The following is a 21,432-nucleotide window of genomic DNA, read 5'->3' on the forward strand; positions in this document are numbered from 1 at the left end:
TGAGAAACAAGTATAATTTTTTTTTTAGAAAATAGAGCAGATACAATCAAAACAACACTTTACCCAATTAACCAGTTAAAAAGCGCAAAACTGAGCCCTGTTCTAGCAATTTCAATCAAACAAGTTCTAACTGCAGACTCCTGCCACTAGGGTACAGCCTTAGAATAACACTTACAATTTAATCAGGCTACTAACAAGTAGTAATAAAGGCAGGAGAATAAATTCAATTGAGTACTTTTAAGAAGAGGCAAAAGCAAATTAAGGTAATAAAGTAGGAAGAAACACAAATACAGTAAAGCAGATGAAGTGGGATTTTTTTTTTTTTTGTAGAGGGAGGAAACAGCAGATTAAGATACAATAGGGAAATGTCCTTCCCAAGTGCTCTCTCTGTACACAGCAGAGGAGATGGCACTGGCAGGAGTATCTGAAATCAAAATATGATCTCACTGTACTCAGTTAAGTGAGCAAATGAGATGGGTCAAGGAGGAATGTGCAAAAAAAGACTTACAGCAGGAGCAGGCAATTCCAAAGCCACCAAGATTAACACCACAACAGGAAACAGGGAGGTGGGGGGGGTGGGGAAATAACTGCAGATAGAGAGACACAATATTTACTGAATCAAAGACGCACAATATTTACTGAATCAAATCTTAAATAAGTGCAGAGAAAAGTATACTTAAATCCACTTGTGTCTAGTAGATATATGCAGACAAGTCTCAGTAGCCAGCAACTCTGATTAAAATTATTACTAGAACTGTAACCAACACCGATTTTAATGCAAGCAGAACCCCACAGGCTAACACTAACACAGGAATTTCAAAGCAGTCTAACAACTTTCAATGAGCCCAGATGGCTACAGTTTTTAACACTTCAGGCAGCTAACTGCAGATAGACAGAGACGCACAATATTTACTGAATCAAAGACGCACAATATTTACTAAATCAAATCTTAAATAAGTGCAGAGAAAAGTATACTTAAATCAGCTTGTGTCCAGTTGATATATGCAGACAAGTCTCAGTAGCCAGCAACTCCGATTAAGAGAGAACTGGAGGAACATCCAAAGTTTAGGGGATCCTGATGGTGACAGAGGCACCTGACAGAAAATCTCTTACATTTGCACATACATAATTCCCTGGTAGTGGGTTTTCTAGCTTCCTGCAGAAGCAGAAGTACATCCTTAGAAAAGAGATGCCTGACAGGGATCAAAACTCTATCACCCATAGTGTCAGTTGAGTGGAAGTGACAATGGGTAAGGGGTCCCCTGTCTTGTGTGGGAAGGTCCACACAGTGAGGTAACTTGTAGTGATTGCCCCTGGACAAGTGAGAAAAAAGGGAGAATCGATGCTGTCTGGGCCAAAAGGGAGTCACTAGCAAGATTCTAGGAGAGTCCTGCTGGATCTTACGCAAGACTTGTAGTAAGTGAGGAAGGGGAGGGAAGGCGTACAGAAACAGCTCTATCCAAGGGAAAAGACATGGTGTCCACTTTCCAAGCCAGAGGACTTGGGACTCTGGAACAGAATAGAAAAAGTTGTGTGTTCAGAGTGAAGGCAAATATTCTACCTGAGGAATACCCCACTGATGGACAATGTCCAGGAACACATCTCTGTGAAGCATCCATTTGTTAGCTTTTGTGTTGCACTTGCTCATGGAGTGTGCCACTAGATTGTGCTCCAAGGGAATGTAAACTGCCTGAAGAGTCACTTGATACTGGATAGCTAGACCCTACACCTGAAGATAAAGTCTGCAAAAAAAGATAGGACCTTGTGACCCTTTGCTTGTTGATATACCTCATCACTGTGGTGTTGTCCATGAAAACTTTGAGGGGCTCGGTATGAAAAGCAAGAATAGCCAGAAGCAGAGCCCTCATCTCCTTTACACTGATGTGATCTGACTTCTCATGGGAAGGCCAAAGACCCTGAACTTTGAAGAGACCATAGGAGGCACCCTACCTCCCTTCTGAGGTGTCTGTAGAGAGCTCCCGAGTTGGAAATGGAGCATGAAAAGGAAGCCCCGGGTTAAGAGAAAGCTGATGAATCCACCACTGAAGCTCAAGCTTCAGACAGTGAAGACAGGGTACCAGGATGTCCAGAGAATGGCACAATGTTGAAGTCACACAGACTTGAGGTACCACTGAAGCTTCCTCATATGGAACCTGGCAAAGCCTGAAGATGAAGCCAAGAATAACGCTTCATAAGTGAACCAAAGTAAGAAGCCCTGGAAGAGGCATTAGCTTCATCATAGCTGCATTTGATAAAGTGGCAGGAAACTTGAGAAGTGGAGCCCAGCAGGGAAAGGGCCAACGCCTTCCCCTTGGAGTCATGAAAGTCAGAAACCACCTTAGAAACCTTAGAAAAGAAAGCCAAAACATACCTGGTCATATGAGTTGAGTAGCTGATGGCCCTAAAGGATAATGTGGCAGCAGTGTAAATTTTCTTGCCCAGCCTTTCCATGGCCCTACTATCCTTATCAAAAGACAACAGCTTGGTAGACAGACACAGCTTGAATGGCCAGCCAGAGGAAACTGACACTAAAGAAGGGTCAGCAGAAAGGCATTTACAAAGGAATTTGCACTCCTGAGGCACTTTACAGAATCTATCTGGCTTTGTAAGTGCAGGGGGCTACAGATGCTGCCAAAAAGTATCAACAGCAGTAAGAACAGGAGAAACAACAAATGGCTTGGGAGACTCCATCTGTAGGAGCTCATGATATCTTTTCTGAATCTCACAGACCTGAGAACAATCCCACTTAAAATAATCCATCATACAGGCAATGGTAACCCCACAGGACAGCTCCTCCAGAGGGGAAATCTGAACTTATGGAGTCCTCCTCCTCTGAACCATAGTCCAAAGGGAAGGGATTTGGGAAGGGTGCAGCAAAGATTCTTCCCCTGAATCCAAGTCCTCATTTGAGGAATCCAGTTACCTAGGACTCTTGAGTAGAGTGGAAGACCAGGGTGGAACAGGAGCACAGATGCCTTGAAGAGGCTTCAAGGCCAGCAAAGCATTAAATAAAACTTGAGTGAAATCCTGCCATTCACGTTGGGGATCCTTAACAATGGGGGAAATGTGCTTTTGTTTCTTTTTCTGCGAGATGTTCACTCGAAACATTCTTGGATGGTCAGACCCTTGGCATGACTCAATAATGGTTGTAGGAATCTCCTCTCTAAGATCTGAGGAATCCTCTTTGATCCTTCAGAAAGAATCAGCTGAAGTTTCCCCTCAACATCAGTTACAGACATTTAAAAAGCCTCCAAAGACATGTGAGAAGTCAGATCCATGCCAGCCTCCGACTGTTCGTGGCAGAGGAATCCAAAGCAACCACCAGATGCTCCTCCAGGCTTTCACCAGCCTTAAGACATTTATCAGGGGAGGGTGCACAGCAGCCAGATCAGCCCTAACCTTTTTTTCTTAGCAGAGGCTGGACTTGAGATGGGAGGATTCTGCCCCAGCACCTTGAGCCAAAAAACTTAAGACATTGGTTCTCCAGGTATATGGACAAGGAGAAGAGAGGACTACAAAGGGTTTTAGGCACAAACACTTGGCAGATAGAACATTGCATATGATTATGGGAAGCACCCAAACAGAACAGAGACTGGTTCTGACAGTCTTTATGGGAAATCTGCTTCCCACAGTGACATCTTCCCTTTTTGGATGACATTAACACAATAACCACAAAAAAAGAATTAAGAAAAGAAACTCCAATGGGACAGTTATCTGAAAACATAGCTTGGCAACCAGCACAGTAGAAGGGTGTTGAGACCAATGTTCAACAATGGTGTTTAGACTGGTGGAAAGAAGTATTGAGTGTGGGCTCCTGTACACCATCTTTTTGCCTTGCGTCTCGTGTGAGGAACATACAAATGATGTACAACACCTATAAATACTGAAGGCTTTGGTATATTAGCTGGATGTTGGGCTATCCTTGGAGATCCCTTAGGTACAAAAATTGCAACGATAACATGGAAGAACATCACCTTATCCATGGGCCCTTATAACATACCATGTTGCTTTATTATCAGTGCCAAATATGGCACTGATAATAAAGCAACATGGTATCAGTGCCAAATATGGCCTATCTGAACTCCTAATTTAAATTCTTTAATTTAAGCTTCTCCAGTTTGTACATTCCTGAAACCAGGAAAACAGCTATTATAATGACGTTACACAAAGGTGTTCCAACCACTGACCCTGGTACCTATAGGCCAGTTAGTCTCACTCACTTGCCTCATATATAAAGCTATTGGGCATATTATTCTCAGAACACATTATTCTGAACTTTGATAACCTTTTAGCCCAGGACCCTCATAAAGCTGCCTTTGTGAAAGGAAGGTCATGCCTCTTTAACCTCACAATTTTTTGAAAAAGTAAAAAAACAGTGGATGAAAGTTATGCAGTACATAAAGCATATCTGGACCTAGTGAAAGCTTTTCACACTATTCCACATGTAGACAGTATTGACAGACTTGCAAATCTAAATATAAATCCTTATGCCAAGTGGTGGATAGCTAACTGGTTGTCTTACAGAACCCATGTGGTTAGATTCACAGGTGCCACTTGTCAAAAAAAATGACCAGTGGTGTACCACAGGGATCATTGCTAGGCCCTCTTCTATTTGCCATCTATTTTGCATATCTCAAGGCCCGCACTCCTGTCCTATGGTTATCTCAGTTTACCAATGACTGTAAATTGAGTGGTGCTATTCTATCATCCACTGTCTCACAGACTGTTCAAACATGGTTAGACCATGTTAATAATTGTTGCAAAAACAACAGTCTCAAATTACATGTGAAAAATGCAGTATAAATCATTTTGGTAAACAAAACATTTTTTTACTTACCACATATGTGACACACCCTTCCAATTAGACTCTGTTGTAAGTGATCTAGGAACTCTTGTTCATAATTCCTTATCATTTGACTGTCATGTCTCCACACTAGTTCAGGAAGCCTTCTATCTGGGTCATCTAATTACCAATGACACCACCACAAGATCCAAAGTTGTCTTAATTCCTCTTTACTCATCTATCTTCTGAATAAAAGGCACCTTTTGGAATTTACTCATCTATCATCTAAACATATCATTCAACTTGAGAGACCTCAAAGATTTAAAACTAAAATGATCAGTGACCACAACAATCTTAGTTAATCAAGGTAGAATAGCAGCCCTTTCTAAGCACACAGCCTCCTATAGACTCCTCCAAGGAGATCTGTGTCTAGCCTTTCAAACCATGAAAGATCCTACCTTCTTTGACCTCCTATTTCTTCACAGAACAAATGGTACCTCAAATACCCAGATAAAGGAACTAAACCTTCATCAGCAAACGAATAAAGATGCATTAGCATGATACACTCATATCCCAATGAATAACTCACCTCTGTACAAACTTCATAACAAGCAGAGTAGCACCCTTGTAACCTTCAAATGAGACAATTAGATGTGCAGCCTCAAATTCTCCTCAGTCTATCTAGTTTTGCCCTCCTTGGGGATGCAGAGAAATTTTGAATAGGGTTTTCTGGCTAGGTTTGTAATGGTCTAGAGACAGATTACCTAATACTTATATATGAAACTATAAAGCAGAGGGAAGCAGAAAAAGAGACCACAAAGGGGAGTGTAAGGTGGAGGTGGATTTCTTGGTGGGACACAGCCCTCTGTTTTTCCATATAAAGACAGAAGGGGTGAGTTGTCAGGTATACAACAGAAAACGAACCATGGAGAAAAGGATCTAGGATTGGTTGCTGGGGGGGGGGGGGTCAAACACACAGACATGTATCAATAGAGGCAAATAGGGTAGATTTGCACATGCAATGCTAAGGGTGATAACAGATAGACACACTCACAGACAGTATATAACTGGTGATGAGGAGTGTTGGGCCATGCACAAGGTAAGGGGCATGACAATGTAAAAATGGAGTCACACCAGGCAGGGGATAGGGTTGAACGATGGATGTACAGGAAGCTGCCATTGCAGGGACAACATATAACAATCAACTGCTGTGAAGTCCCCTCTGGGCCAGTAATCAAGAAGCCTGACTCCTCACCACTGACACTGGTAAGGGACGTTCACTTGGATCAAAAATGGACATGCATATTTCTAGATACAGCTCTCTTCATGAAGCACAATTTCCCTTAAGAGCACACAGGGAACACACTCAGTCTGGGGTCTGGCTTTCTCTCTCTCTCCAGGGCCCCAGTGAGGCTCCCCGCTGGAACAGCTGTGGAGTTGAGACCTCAGCAGAGTGTCCAATCCAAGTCCTTAAGCACTCTCTCTGTGAAACAAGTGCTTTGTGGCCCTGCTCCAAGCAAATGACACACACTCTGAGATTTGATTTACACACACACACACACACACACACACACACACACACACACACACACACACACACACACACACACACACACACCTGGGAAAGGCTGGCACAGATTTACTAGCTATGCCCACTTCTGCCCACACTATAAGGTAGTACACTGCCACTGGACACTCCAAAGCCAGCTATTCCAAGGCTCTTACAAGGGTACCCAATTATAATGAGTGAAATTCATATTTTAAGGGTTTCAGGAGTGGCCACAGAGGTACCAAATAGGTATAATTACTCTCAAAAGTTAAATAAAATAAAAATAAAGGACCAGCCACAATGAAAAGTTTAAATATATTTAATAATAAATAATAAAAGAACACGGAAATACACAATATATATTTACAATAAACGCCAGAGTTTCAATCACAGGAAATATTAAAGTAACACAGGTAAATAGATTCACACAAAAAGAATATTTAACTTATATCAATATATTCTCTTGACTGATCTAAAGAATTACTATTCCCTGGTCACTTACTACAGCAAGGCAAGATGAAGTAGGTGAGGGGTCATTCTTTGCCAGGTTTCAAAAACAGACTGCCTTGAGACTTCAGTCTCATCTAGTATTAAAACATAATTTTTGTGATGGATTACAGAATGACATCATGCACATCTGGTCATTTGATGTATGCTTCCCATACTACCCCACTATTGGAAACTGAACCAGAATCTCTCACATATGTGTTACCATACTCACAGACAGAGCTTTGCTAAGATCTGCTGCAGCTTCTGGAAGTCATAAAACAATAAAACACTTCCACTCTTTCTGCAGGAACTAATAAACCATTCTCTGGCACAGACATTTCATCTCTGGCTGCAATCAGAATTGTAAGATACAATCTTTATGGCCTACATTAAGCAATTTAATTTCATACTATTTTTAAAGTTAGCTGGAGCTGAACCTCTTATCTTCCAGTATCCTCTGTTACAATATTAATTTCAAAAGTTATAATATAGTCTGACATATAAGTGTATTCTTTTTCTATTCAGCAGGACACACTGTTGGTACATTTTTAACACAAGCAGCTGTTGCGGCTGTGGTGTCTGAGACCAAATGCAATGCAAAACTACACTACAAATGTCATTCTTATTTCCACAGAATCATATTATGCAGCATGTCTCATACAGAAAATGTCCTTGCTAGCCATTGCAGACGAGTAGTGCACAGAAGCACCAGATGTAAAAAAGCAACAAAAGTATGCCTTCAGAACACCAAATACCCATTAAATTCTATTTTGTGTCTGCTCATGGGCAGTGTTGAAATGCATCTCCGCCACTGAGTCTGATTTGTGAAACAGAGTCATGGACGCAGCCAGACTATTTTTCTTGTTAGGAGGAGGGTCATTGGCTACATGCACAGCTTTGTCAGTGCTTCTCTGACATATCCAATACCTCAGGAGGCATGCAAAATTATTAAAAAATACTCAAGAGTCATTCTCTCCTCTGCTGTTCTGGGGAACAAGATATGTTCACTCACATACAGAAAAATTATGTTAAGAAACTTAAGAATTCATGAGGAAGATATATATGATAAATACCCAAGGAATCCTGAAATGATCACTGAAACATACCTTGTATGTAAGATTAAAAGAGTATCTCATGGTATCCACAGGTACAGATAGACATTCTCCCAGATTCAGTATCGGAGTGATACATGTTGGCCAAAGTCCATATCACATTCTGATCTACTTGGAACTACTCAATTATTTTCTCAACCATGAGGTTGTAGTAAGTCAGTTGCTGACTGTATCACCTTCATTTTTATGGCCTGCAATGCTGTGTAACCTGACCAGTGTTGGTGCTGGCAAGGGCAGTAAGGTGCTATTTAGTAAAAACTGCTACTACTTCTAACATTTTACAGAGTGCAGTGTTAGTATTTCCAGCATGTTGTGGCCCTATGTAAAGGCATATAGAAAGCTACTACACACCTACATCTATGAATTGCGGCATATATTTAATTCCCTTTATTTGCATCTTAGCATTAATACATTACAGTGCACATAATCAATTTTATTCATTTATGAAGCCATATATACACACTGTGTATGCACAGTGTAGGTTGCTGCACTATAGCCCAACTTGTCTCTATGAACTGAATGCACCCTATATGTTGTCACTAAATGTGTCAACTGCTGCTGTACACTATACAATTTATGAATTTAGCATACTGGTTTAAGATAATTTTACAAGATGACAGTAAGAAAATACAGTGCACAGAAAAATCTCCTATCAGTTGTAACTTAGCAATCATGCTAACTCAAATGAAATTAAAAAGGATCACAGTTCCTGAATTTCAGAGTTAAAAGGTGATGATGTCAATTGTCTGAGTACCTGCACATTAACTACACCTCATCTAACAATGGGAAACAGACTACAAATGAAGCACTGCTGCTGCATACAGGCAACTTCTGAATGTAGGAAAGGAATGTATGGTTCACCAACTCTGCCTATTAACTTACATAATTTTACCTGAACAGATAAGCTGCAAACCCCACTTAACCAAATATTTGCCTTTTCTCACCCTTTCCCTCAATAAGAACCCAACTACAGCTGTCTCATATTGCCTGTTTATAATCTGTGCTAGTACAGCCACCAGTATGCAAGTCAGAATCCAGACAACAGCTATACAGCACTTCTTATGTTCAATGGGGTCTATATTAGAACATTGAAGTCTTGAAACTTTGAATGTTCTAATATCGACCCCTATTCAGCGAACGCTGAAAATAGCGAAGCTGCAGAACACAGAATTTTTTCTTAGGCAAAGAATTCAGTTGTCCGTTTCTGTTGCTTCGCTATTTTCAGCACTGTGGTGGAAAGTTACGGGTCGGGTTCAGGTAAGTGTGCGACTGTGTGGACGTGAGGGTTAGGGCGCAGGTTAGGTAAGTTAAGGTTAGGGTGCGGGTCAGGTAAGTGTGCGATTGTAACGGACGTCAGGGCGGGTCAGGTGAGTTAGGGTTAGGGCGTGGGTGAGGTGAGTGAGCGATAGTGACGGATGTTAGGGTTTGGGTTAAGGTAAGTGGACAGATAGCAGTGTATGTACAGTTTAGTGTAGGGTTAGATGTAGGATTTTAAGTGTATGTGTGTGGATTGCTGTTTTTTTTGGTGTGCTTGTGTTGTGTGTATTTGTTTTGGAACAGTGAATTTTTTCACTGGGAAAAAAGTTGCTGTTCTGCATGTTCGATATTTTAAGCATTCGCTGAATAGGGGTCGATATTAGAACATTCAAAGTTTTAAAACTTCGGTGTTCTAATATAGACCCGTTCAATGACACCTTTTAGCATGACAAGTACATTTAACTTAGAAAGTGACACACCAATATGAAAAAATTACTTACTATTGAAAGTATGAAGCACCATGTCAGCCATCCTTACAATAAATTTTCAACTGATTCAACACTTGACCGTGAGGTAGTTTTGTTTGGATTAGAATTTTACTAGCAGAATTAAACTACAAACTGTAAGCATGACTATAACATACCTAAAGCCAGGGATCTCAGACATTTCAGCATGTTCAGGAGCTCATCAAAGAGAAACACTGAAGCTCCATCTGTCCTTACACCACAGTATTTACTGTAAGTGGCAAGTAATACAATACATACGCCATTCAACGACAAAGGAATTCAAAAATCTAAAGCAGCTTACTTCTAAATGGAGGCTACAAATAAATACCCAACCACAGTGAGAATCTCCTGGCAATGAAACTTAACTATAAGGCAAACTCTTAAAAGAACTTTATGATACAAATTCTTTTATGTCTGCAAAACATATTCCTTTTAAACAACTTTATAACACAAATTTATACGTGTCTGGAAAACATTCTTGTAAAGCAATAAACCAAAGCTATGTACTTACCATAATTGTGTCTGTCCACTTCAACCAAAGGAGACAACAATCGCTTTGCACATTTAAGACTCTCTCAGGCTCTAAAGCTTGCACAATACATCTCTCATCCTCTTCTGAGATTTTCACAAAGGACACTATATACCATACTAGATAGCAACAAAGCCAACGGCTAAATCCTGCAGGACTTCCTGCAGAGCAAAACAATAATGATGTGGGGAAAAACTGGGTGGGTTTGTTGATGTAGACGATCAAGGATCATGAAGATCTAATGTTGTGTTTAAGTACATTACTTTATCACACATGACTCAGTCCATCCACTTCAACCTGAGTACAGATTCCCCCAGCTTAAACCTCTTGGGTGGTATGAAGACAGAAAACCTTAAAGTATGGTAGTCCTTAGAGTACACCTTACAGTGTTTTGTAAAAGTCTGTAGTGAGGTCCACATCAAAGCCACTCAATTACCATCTACAGCAGAATTTCTGAAAAATGCCAAAACAGTAGCCATAGATTTGTTTGAATTCACTTTAGGTTTGTTTGGTAAGGATTTGTTGTACTTTTTCATAACAAAAAAATAACAGTCCCAATCACTGCACCAACAGTGAAACCTTGGAACCATTTTGCTCCAATTTACTGAAAATAAAGTAAACAGGGTTTGTCATTTTTTCTAATAAATTTAATCCTAGCCAGATAAAATACTAGCTGATAATGACTATTAAAAGGCAAGAGTTTTGAGAGAAGAATTCTAGATGTTGAAGGGACAGGTTGAAGTTAGCCTCTGTAGCTATCTTAGGCCAAAAAACTGCAACAGTACTCAAAAAAAAAAAAAAAAAAAAAAACACATGGCTGAGTTTCAGAATGGTTTATCGTAAGGTTGAAGCCTTACCACCATCACTCAGAAAGGCTTAGTGCAAGAAGGAAAGCTTTAACACAGTCATTTCTCCCCTTGTGTTAAGTCTTTCTGATTCTTAGACTGCCCTAATGCTGGCAACTCTCATCTGAGGGGGGGCCATGCCACAGAAGGTTGTCTCCCAGTCAAATCTGCATGATAATGTTGCAATCTGGGGGAATGGCTAATTCTAATTAACCATAAGCTCAACCCTGAAATGCCAGTAGCTCCTGATTTACACTACCGGTTGCTTGGTAACATAAAATATCAATTGACCCAGGACACTTATATTCTACAAGAAAGGCTGCCTCAGACTAACAGCTGGTGTCAGAGCCACAGCCTAAAACTCAACAGCAAGAAATGCATAACAGTATCCTTTAGAAAGTCAAATATCCCTATGAGCTAACTCATTGATAACACCCCCCACACGAGTCCAGAGCTCATCGCTTATCCAAACAGTCCTATCTTGATTTGTGATTTACTGTGGAGTTGACTGATGAGACGTTTTATTTGAATTTCTATTTTATTTTTTACTATTGTTTTTCACTGTTTGTGGGAAGGTAGGGATAGATTGTAGGCACCGTTAATTTTCACTGTTGGCTGTTAGTAAGAGCTAGGTTATAAACAGGCAAGCTCTAGCCATCCCAAGAGGCCTAGTCAGCTATAAACTCACACAGACTGCATGAGAGGACAATCCAAAGTTTATCTAAACAATCCTATCTTGATTTGGATTTATTGATCTTTATTGTTAAAAAGAAGTGCGACAGTGAGCAGAAGATACCGATGTAAAGGAATTACAGCTTTTGTCTGACTTTCAGAACTCGAAAGGTCAGAACAACAACTTTACTGTTCTTAAGTATTTAGTTGGAAACTGCTTGTGTGATTTTTCTCACAGAAGTTGATGTAAGTTCTCTCTGAATTCTGTGATTAATGATTTTGATTATTCTTTTCTTTTATAAATGGCTTGAAGATGAATATAGGTTCCTTAAATGAGTATATCATTAATGATTTCCTAAAGCACAAATATCTTGTATAGTGTAATAAATGTTATGCATATTTAAAGGTAACACCTGATAACACTTGTAATCTGTGCTCATGTCAAAAGTTGGATGATTTGCTTACCATTATTAGAAGTAAATCTAGACTTATGGATGATGACTGCACTTGTGCAACTGACACGGCTTGGAGAACTGTTGTTACATATATTAATGACTGGACTGGTGACATAAACAGTGTTAGGCAACGAGCAAACAGAACACATTTATGAAATAGCTCTCTTCTGTCTGTAAAGATCATTCATCCCCTATGAAACAATACGAAGCCCCGGACAACTTTGGAATTCTGGATGCAAGTATTCAGCAATCTGAGGATTCAGAGTGTTTAGAAGGAAACAACAAATAACCAGGAAGAAAAGCTGATAAATGTCTGTAAAGTAAAGAGAATACAAACTGAAAAAGACACTGCTTTATGTAACACACAGATTACAGGGAACAACAGTCTACAGAACAAGCCATCAGTTTGGCAAGGGGCAGGTGAAAAGTAAGAAATCAAACCTGAACGTGGAAGGACTGAAGAACATTACTGTAAGAAAAAAAAGAAGAGAAAGACAGATGTTGACTACATGGGCTCAAGTTGTGGATGTACAAAGTCAGCTGGATAAGAAACGTATTCTTGCAAACTTAATACGCAATGAAAAAAAGAGTTATGTACTTACCATAACATTTCATGTGAGTTGTTCATCTCGCCTTCGTTCTTACAGATGGGGTTCGGAGCCGATCCTCGGCTCAGAGTCAGCCTACTACAAAGCTCGAGGTCTTCAGATAGCTTGAGGCCAAGTCCCTATCCCATGATGCACCTAGAGTTACCTCAGATCTTGTTTGCTGCATATAATAATACGATATGTCATTCTATCACTCCATAAGAGAAATCTATAGAAGGGTTGAGCAACCAGGAAGAATCCAGCATCTCAGTCTTCGAAAAAACCTGGAGGGGGGTAGGAGGGTGGGAAGTAAGAATGAAGGCAAGATGAACAACTCACATGGAACTTTATGGTAAGTACATAACTTCATGTGAAGTTGTTCTATCTTGCCGTTCATTCTTACGGATGGGTAGTGTCCCAAGCACCATCTATCTCGGGTGGCTCATGGGAGTATGTTTTTCAAGACAGTAGACCCAAAGGAGGCCCTATCAACTTTATAATGAGTGATAAAGGTATGAGGTCTTGACCAAGTGGTTGCTGCTACTGCACAAATGTTATCTATAGGGAGTCTGGCAGAAAAGGAAGAGGATGTAGACACTGCTCTGGTGGAGTGAGCCTTAATATTATGTTGTAAGGGTATATTAGCAGCTGAATAAGTAAATGTGATACAATCAGATAACCACTTTGACAGAGTTGTTTTAGCCACTGGCATACCTTTCCTGAAGCCTGAAAAAGAAAAAAAAAGCTGTTCATATTTCCTAAAATATTTTGTTCTATCCAACTAAAATCTGAGCTGTTTGTGAACATCAAGTTTGTGCAGCGTATATTCTAAACTGTTGGAGTGATTGGGAAAGAAAACTGGCAAATCAATAATTTGATTAAGATTAGCTTCAGTGCAAACTTTAGGCAAAAAGGAGGGGTTAGTTTGAAGTGAGACTCCGTCAGCATGGAAAATCAAATAAGGAGGCTTAATAGACAAGGCTTGAAGCTCTGACACTCTGCGGGCAGAAGTGATAGCTACTAAAAAGATGGTCTTCTATGACAACAATTTGAGGTCATATGAGGAAGCTGGTTTGAATGGAGGGAGAATGATGCGAGAAAGCATAACATTTAGACTCCGTGGGATATAGGGAGATTTCACAGGTGGTCTGAGATGAAAGGTTCCTTTGAGAAAGGCTTTGGACAGTTTGTGAGACAATGTTCAACCCTTCAAATCCAAGGTGAAAATTAGAAATGGCAAAAAAGCTGAACACAAACTGTTGCTGCTGCACCTCCTTTGTTGAGGATCATGGTCAAGAACTCTAGTATAGAGGCTAGGTAGGGATCAATATTGTTTTGAGTGGCCCATATAGAAAATCTATTTCCATTTGCTAAGGTATAGCTTCCTCACAGAGGATTTATGAGAGGATATGAGAATTTGCTTCATCTCATTAAAAAGGTTATGGAACATGGCTATGACGGGAATTGGAGCAGCCTAGCTGTCAGTTTCAGCGAATGAAGAGAGGGTTGAAGTTCCCCCGACGAGTGAGTCAGATCATCTGGAACTGGGTCCAGAATCCAAGGGTCCTCCATAAGATGAAGCTGAAGGAAGGGGAACCAAATCTGACGATGGCAATGAGGGGATATTAGAATGATGGTCCTTCCCAGGGTTTTTGCTTTCTGTAGTACCTTGGGTATCAACGGGATTGGTGGGAATGCATAGAGGAGACCTAGAGGCCAACTGTGTATGAGTGCTTCCCTTGGAGCTTCTCCCAGAGGGGGAATCAGGGCAATGTAGCTTCTGCATTTCGTGTTCATGTGGCTGGCGAAAATGTCGCAGCAAGGCTGGCCCCACCTGTGGAATATCCTGTCCGCTATTTCTTTTTTGAGGGACCACTCGTGAGGCAACAAAATTGCTCTGCTCAGCTTGCCTGCTATCACGCTGGATCTCCCTGGGATGTATGTTTTGTAACAGAAAGCGCTGGGTGGATATAGCCCACTGCCATACTCTTAGGGCCTCCCGACAAAGGGTGTAGGACCTGGTTCCTCCTTGTTTGTTCAAGTACCAGACCACTGACATGTTGTCTGCCTGAATCGCAATTGTACCCAGAGGAAGAGTCTCCTGGAAGTACTGCAACACTAAAAGTACTGCTCTCATCTCTAGGACACTGGCATGCAGATGTGTCTCTTGATAGGTCCATGTGCCTTGGGCTGTTCTTCCCTGAAAATGCCTCCCCCACCCTATCAGGGAAACATCCGTTGTCACTGTAGCTGCTGGTGGGGGTAGAACAAAAGGACGACCTATTGTGACATGGAGAGGTCAACCACCACTGAAGATCCTTTTTGCATGAGTTTGTGATCATTATAAGGGGAGTCATTGGGAGCTCTTGGTAAGACCACTGAGTGAACAACAGCCAATGCAGAATCCGCATGTGCATGCAACCCAGTGGTATGGCCAAAATTGCAGCTGCCATCATGCCTAACAATTTTAGTACTTCTGATGCTGGAGTCTTGTTTTTGGATATCAGACTGTGGACCTGCTGACGGAGTAGTAAGACTCTTTCTACTGGAAGTCTCAGCGTGGTGGGGGTGGTGCCCAATTCTGCTCAGATAAAAATGGTATGGTGTGATGGTGACAAGGCAGATTTTCCTGAGTTTATCGTAATGCCCAGCTGACTGCAGAGTGAAAGAGTGGTGTCCCTGGCTTGAATGAGTTGATGCCTTGTGGTGGTGGTGAGGATCCAATCATCTAGATACAGAAACACCTGGAATCCTAAACGTCTCAGGTGAGCCGTGACCACTGCCATACATTTGGTGAACATTCTGGGAGCTGTAATGAGACCAAAGGGCAGGGCTCGAAACTGGTAATGACTGGCTCCCAGCCAGAAGTGCAGATAATTCCTGGATGGTTTGGCCATTTTTATGCGGTATTATGCATCCTGGAGATCTATCGAGCACATCCAATTATCTTTCCCCTAAAAAGGGAAGTATGGACTGAAGCGTGACCATCCGAAACTTCTCTTTTTTGACAGATCTGTTTAGTCTGCTGAGGTCCAATATAGGTCCCCAGTCCCCTGTCTTTTTTGGAACTAAAAAGAATCTTGAGTAAGTTCTGGATCCTATCTGGTCTGCTGGAACTGGTTGGATGACTCTTTTTGTTAGTAATGATCGGACCTCTATTGTTGCCTGTTCCCTGTAACTGGGTGGAACGTCGGGGATTTTTCTTGTCAGTGGAGGGGGTGTGGCGAAAGGAATGAAATATCCTCTGGAAATTATACTTTGTACCCAATTGTCGTTTGTAATTTTGAGCCAGGTGTCTGGATACAAAGATAAGCGACCCCCGACTGCCTCCAGAGTAGGACCAGGAGTGTTTTTAGGGCTTCCCAAAGAAGTGATCTCTTTCACCCTGGTTTTGCGGAGCCCCTCTGCTGCGAGGTCGGCATCTTCCATTACTTCCCCCTCCTCCGCCCCTGGAGGGAGGTTCACCACGTGTGTCCTGAAAGGCTCCTTGGGCTTTCTGGAACCACATCTTCCCTCCCCTTTGACCCTTGAGGTGGGGTCTGGTAGGGGTGGAAAAATGGACTCCGACGGCAGACAGAGTCTTTCCTTCCTGCTTACAACTGGTCAAAGTTTCCTTAACTTTGGGCCTGAAAAGGGATGAGCCATCAAAAGGGGTATTTATGAGGGATGACTTGAAGGGCTCCACGAAGGAACACAAGCGCATCCAGGAGTGTCTCCTAAGAGCAATTCCTGTACCCGCTGCCCTGCTCGTTCCATCAGCTGCATACGAAATGAGGCGCATGGGCAAGTTAACTATGGAGTTGAGTGTAGCAGGCTGGGAAACAACTTTATCTGAAGCTCCTGCAGCTACTGTACCCTGAAGAGTATCTTCCAGCTCTTTAAGGAGATCTCTTTGCAGTCTAGTAAAATGGGTTAGATAGTTGAGCGAACAGAGTGCAAAGGTCACTGAATTGTAAGTGTGTTTCCCATATCTATCCATGATCCTAGAATCTCTGTTAGGAGGATGGATAGAAGAGGAAGTTTCTGAAATTTCCTTTTTTGGTGGCTGCCGCCACCACCATGGCATCAACTGGCACACCTTTGGTCAGAAAATATTTGTCCTGGGGAGCAGAGATAAATTCATTAGATCTCCTGAGGACAGGCTCCATGGTGTCCAGAGACTCCCACGCCCTTCGTGAGACCAGCTGCATAAGCTCATCGAAGGGCGGAGACACCCAAGAGGTGGAGGGCTGAGACCCCAAAGCCTTCAGGAGAACCGAATCATCTTCAATAGGGTTGGTGGACTGCCCAGTCACCCCTCTGCCTAAGAATTTCTAATATCTCAGCAAATGAGATATCCTCACAAGGGGACCGTGGGGACCCTTCTGATTCATCCAAGTCGGTATCAGATGTCAGGGACTCCTATGGGGATATGGGGAATTTAGATGCTTACTCTTACAAATTCTCTTCCTGGGAAGCTCATCAGTGGGGGCTTCTGGTGAGGTCTCGGAAGAGCAGGGGCCTCCCAATGGGGCTTCCTGAGGCTCTTGGTCTCTATGCTTGGCAAGGATCTGTGAAGCTGAAGCAGACACAGGCACTTTAGGGGAGGAGGTAGCCAGACCTGAAGTCAAAGATGTCTTAGTAGACATAACTCTCCTCATGGCTTTGAAGGCACCTCTGTTCCGATGTGAACGGACTGACGGATCCAAGAAAACCGTCGATACCCCCAGCACCAAGACAGTGGGCTCCGAGCCAGAGGTCGGAACCGAGCTCATCTGAACCGAAGCCCCGAGAGGCAGAGTCGGAACCAACAAGTCGGTCCAACTATCCTCCCTGGACCCGACCAGAGAGTGTCGGCTCCTAGATTCCTCGATCGGCACCAAGGAAGTCAGAGTAAACAGAGACAAAGACAATGGAGCAGGCGTCGGCTCAGAAGCCTCCACGATCAAGTCCAACTCCTCCGGTTCCGAAGGACCGGTATGGATTGGAGGAGGAAGAGTAGTAGCTGGTAGGAGGGTCTTCGGTTCCAAAGCTGCTTGAGTCAAAGCCAATAAGAATTTAGCAAAGGCCGGTGCCTCTAAAAGCTTCTGCACCACACAATCCACATCCAAACTGGAAAGGCTAATCAAAGACCGAGATGAGTGGAGAGAAGGTGGTCCAGACTTTAAGAGTGGAGACTTAGGCACTTCAGATATCAGCTCCAAAACTGGGGACCGGCTCTGAAAGGATAAGATGGTCGGCTCCGAGGTCTGTGGAACCGGCACCGTAGACTTTTTAGATTTCTTACTTTCAGAAGTCTTGGAAGACTTTGAGGACTTACTTGATCCATCCTGGTCGCTCAAAGCTTCTTGGAATGAAGGTTTAAGTAAAACCTCTGTCGATCAATTTTCTCTTTCTCTCCTGGAGAACCCTGGAAGAGAAAGAATGACATATGGAGCAGCTTTCCTGGAGATGCAATGCTCCCAAACAATAAACACAGTTTACATGACTGTCGGTGACATACATTTTCTGCCCACATTTAAGGCATTTTTTAAATCCTGATTTAGGGTGTTTGTCTTGGTGAGCCATACTGTAACACACAGAATCAAAAGATGGTGCAGTAAAACTGGACACACCCAAACAATGATAATCAAACAAGCCCTTTAAAGACTATGGGCTAAATAGTAGTCACACACACACCAAAACTATTTACCTAAACTGAAGATAAACATATGAAAGTTGTGACAGAAAGTCACTATCTAAAGATACACAACACTATACACTACTATTTCAAACACTAAAATCTAAACTTTAACTCTAATTATTTTAAAGCTGTGACAAAAGTCAATATCTAAGCACACACTATAATCTACACTGGGCCTAAGAAAATGAGGCCAAATAGTAATTTAAGAAAAAGGCACACCAAAGGATGGGAAACTACACAAAAAAGCTGTAAGAGCTTATCTAAGTATCTAAAACTATTTAGAAAGAATTATTAATATAATTAAAAATATTAGAAGAAATAAGTTTTTTTTACTGGCCCAAGTTAGCGAGAACCTCTGATCTATTGCAGCAGCAAACTAGATCTGAGGTAACTCTAGGTGCATCATGGGATAGGAACTTGGCCTCGAGCTATGTGAAGACCTCAAGCTTTGTAGTAGGCCGACTCGGTGCCGAGGATAGGCTCCCAACCCCATCTATAAGAATGAACGGCGAGATAGAACAACTTCACATCAGTAGAATTTATAAGACTAATGGTGATGAATATCATTCCTTTGTAACGGGTCTATATCAGCATCTTAAACGCTGACAATATCGAATCCAATACTGTCACCTAGAGAATGCCGAAAGTGCAGAACATCGAATGGGTAAAGGGAAACCTCTGTAAGGGGGACATTTCCATTTAGTTCAATGTAATGTGGTCTCGGAGTTGGTATATTTAAGTAGCGGGGGGGTGTGGGGGTGCAGGGGGGCTTGTCCCCCTGAGTACACCCTTTAGGTTTTTTTTTGTTTTTTTTTTTTCAATTGGCATTCGAAAATTTAATAGGTCGATCATTTCAGTTCGACATTTACTGATTCGACCTATTACATTTTGGAAATGCTGATATAGACCCCTTTGTAACAACTGAGAGAGCAGATATTACTGCATTAGAAGCTGAAGATTCTTCAGATTTGGTAAGAAAATATTTTTGTTAACTGGAGAGTCAGTTATTAGAGGAAATGATACTTAGATTTGTAAAGATGATAATGAACACTGAACAGTGTTATGCTTGCCAGAAGCAAGAATAGAAGATGTGAGACAAGCCTTGGAATGCCTTAATGTAAAGAATTACTGATCTGTTTTTATTCATGTCAGTACAGATGATCTCATCCGCAAGGACCCTCTGACTGTTAGTAGGGAACTTACAAGCCCTCAGACAGTATAGCTTGTACTGGTGTTAAGATGTATTTTTCACAAATCACATAGATAAACTCTTTGGCGCATGCGATAAGTACTAAGAGCTGTAGTGTGCAACAGTAGCAGGGTAGGGGTTCTAATTTCACAGAAGCCAACTTAGAGTGTGTGTGTGTGTGTGTGTGTGTGTGTGTGTGTGTGTGTGTGTGTGTGTGTGACTATATCCCTTTGCAGCACAATGGACATGCCCTCATAGGCTATCCCTGTGCAAAGCTAAATATATATATATAGGAAGGACAGTTAGGTCACCGTGAATACAATACTTTTGTGTAAATACCTACATGGAAAAAATGTCCTGTTTTAAAAATGGAAATGTGTAGAGCATCCAGGCCTAGCTTGGGGACACAGGTGTTCAGACAGGATGGCGTGCATTTGCCAAGATCAGGGAAGAGAATTTTTGCAGCAGATACTGGCAATATTGGCAAACACCAGGCAGGATTTTGCCAGGTAAAAAATTTAACAGTTCACAGAGAGCAACATTTGATTAATTTATGATGGTTGTTAATGCTAGGAGCATTAATAATTAATCTTTTATGGGAAAATTTGCTACATTCCCACAAGTACAGCTGTGTTCACTTACCATAAATGTATATGTTCGAGTGTATTCACTGTTGCAGTCCTTACAAAATGGGTTATTCTGGCTCCCGGTAGCCCACAGTCGGTCAGAATACCAAAGCCTTGGTATATGACATCGGCTGCCCTCTGCTGTAAACCTGACATCAGGGCATCCGGTATAAAGGAAGGCAGCAGATGCCATTTCCTCAGTTTTTCTTGCCATAACTGTCAGGAGCCCCCAAGAAGGCTAGACCAGGAAAAGAAAATCCCTGGAAACATATCATCCACAAAACAAACAGTCTGTGCTTTAGGAAAAAAAAAAGGGGGGGGGGGGACCAGGACTGAAACAGTGAATACACTCGAACATCTACATTTATGGTAAGTGTACACAACTGTACTATGTTCATCGTGTTTCACTGCTGCAGTCCTTACAAAATGGGTTGACTCCCAAAGCCCAGAAAAAAAGGGAGGAGGAATACCCACTATTTAAGGGTTGGTAAGGATGCCCTGCAACACTACAGTGGCAAAACCAGCCCTGGATTTAGAAAACAAAGGTAAATTGTAATGCTTTATGAAAGTGTGAACAGAAGTCCAAGTAGCTGCTTCCAGGATGTCCTTAGTAGGTGCACCTCTCAAAAAAGCTGCTGAGGTGGAAGTTGCTCTAAAAGAATGGGTCCTGATACTCTGTGGAGGAACCTTGCCATGCTGCAAGTAACAAAAGTGAATACAAAGGGCAATCCAATTAGAAATTGTCTGTTTAGAAATAGCTTTGCCCTGAGCTCCAGATGCAAAACTGACCAAATGGTCAGACTTCTGAAAGGTTTTACTCCTGTCCAGATAAAATCGAAGCTGTCTGTGTACATGAAGGGAGTGCAGAAGTCTTTCTCCTCTATTCTGAGGGTTAGGAAAGAAGGTAGGCAGGTGGATAGATTGATTAAGAGTCAAGCTAGAAACCACCTTAGGCATAAAGGAAGGATTGGTTCTAAGGGAAATCCTATCCGCATGGAAGATGATAAAAAGGCTCTACTGCCATTAAGGCCTGCAGCTCAGAAACTCTTCTAGCTGAAGTAATGGCCAAGAGAAAAGCAGTTTTCCAGGAAATAAACCTTAAATCCGCTAAGGCAGCTGGTTCAAAAGGAGGCAGAGTAAGTTTCTCAAGCACAAAAGTAAGATCCCAAGC

The 21,432-nt window shown here is 41.9% G+C and overlaps 1 protein-coding gene across 1 annotated transcript in view; it reads right to left on the reverse strand.

Moving 5' to 3' along the window:
- Positions 1-21,432, reverse strand: part of RAB3GAP2 (RAB3 GTPase activating non-catalytic protein subunit 2) — a 2,949,955-nt gene that overhangs the window by 1,125,967 nt on the left and 1,802,556 nt on the right. The window lies entirely within an intron of this gene.

The sequence above is a fragment of the Protopterus annectens genome, chromosome 1.part0 (assembly GCF_019279795.1).
Source record: "Protopterus annectens isolate FY-2018-M chromosome 1.part0, PAN1.0, whole genome shotgun sequence".
NCBI lineage: Eukaryota > Metazoa > Chordata > Ceratodontiformes > Protopteridae > Protopterus > Protopterus annectens.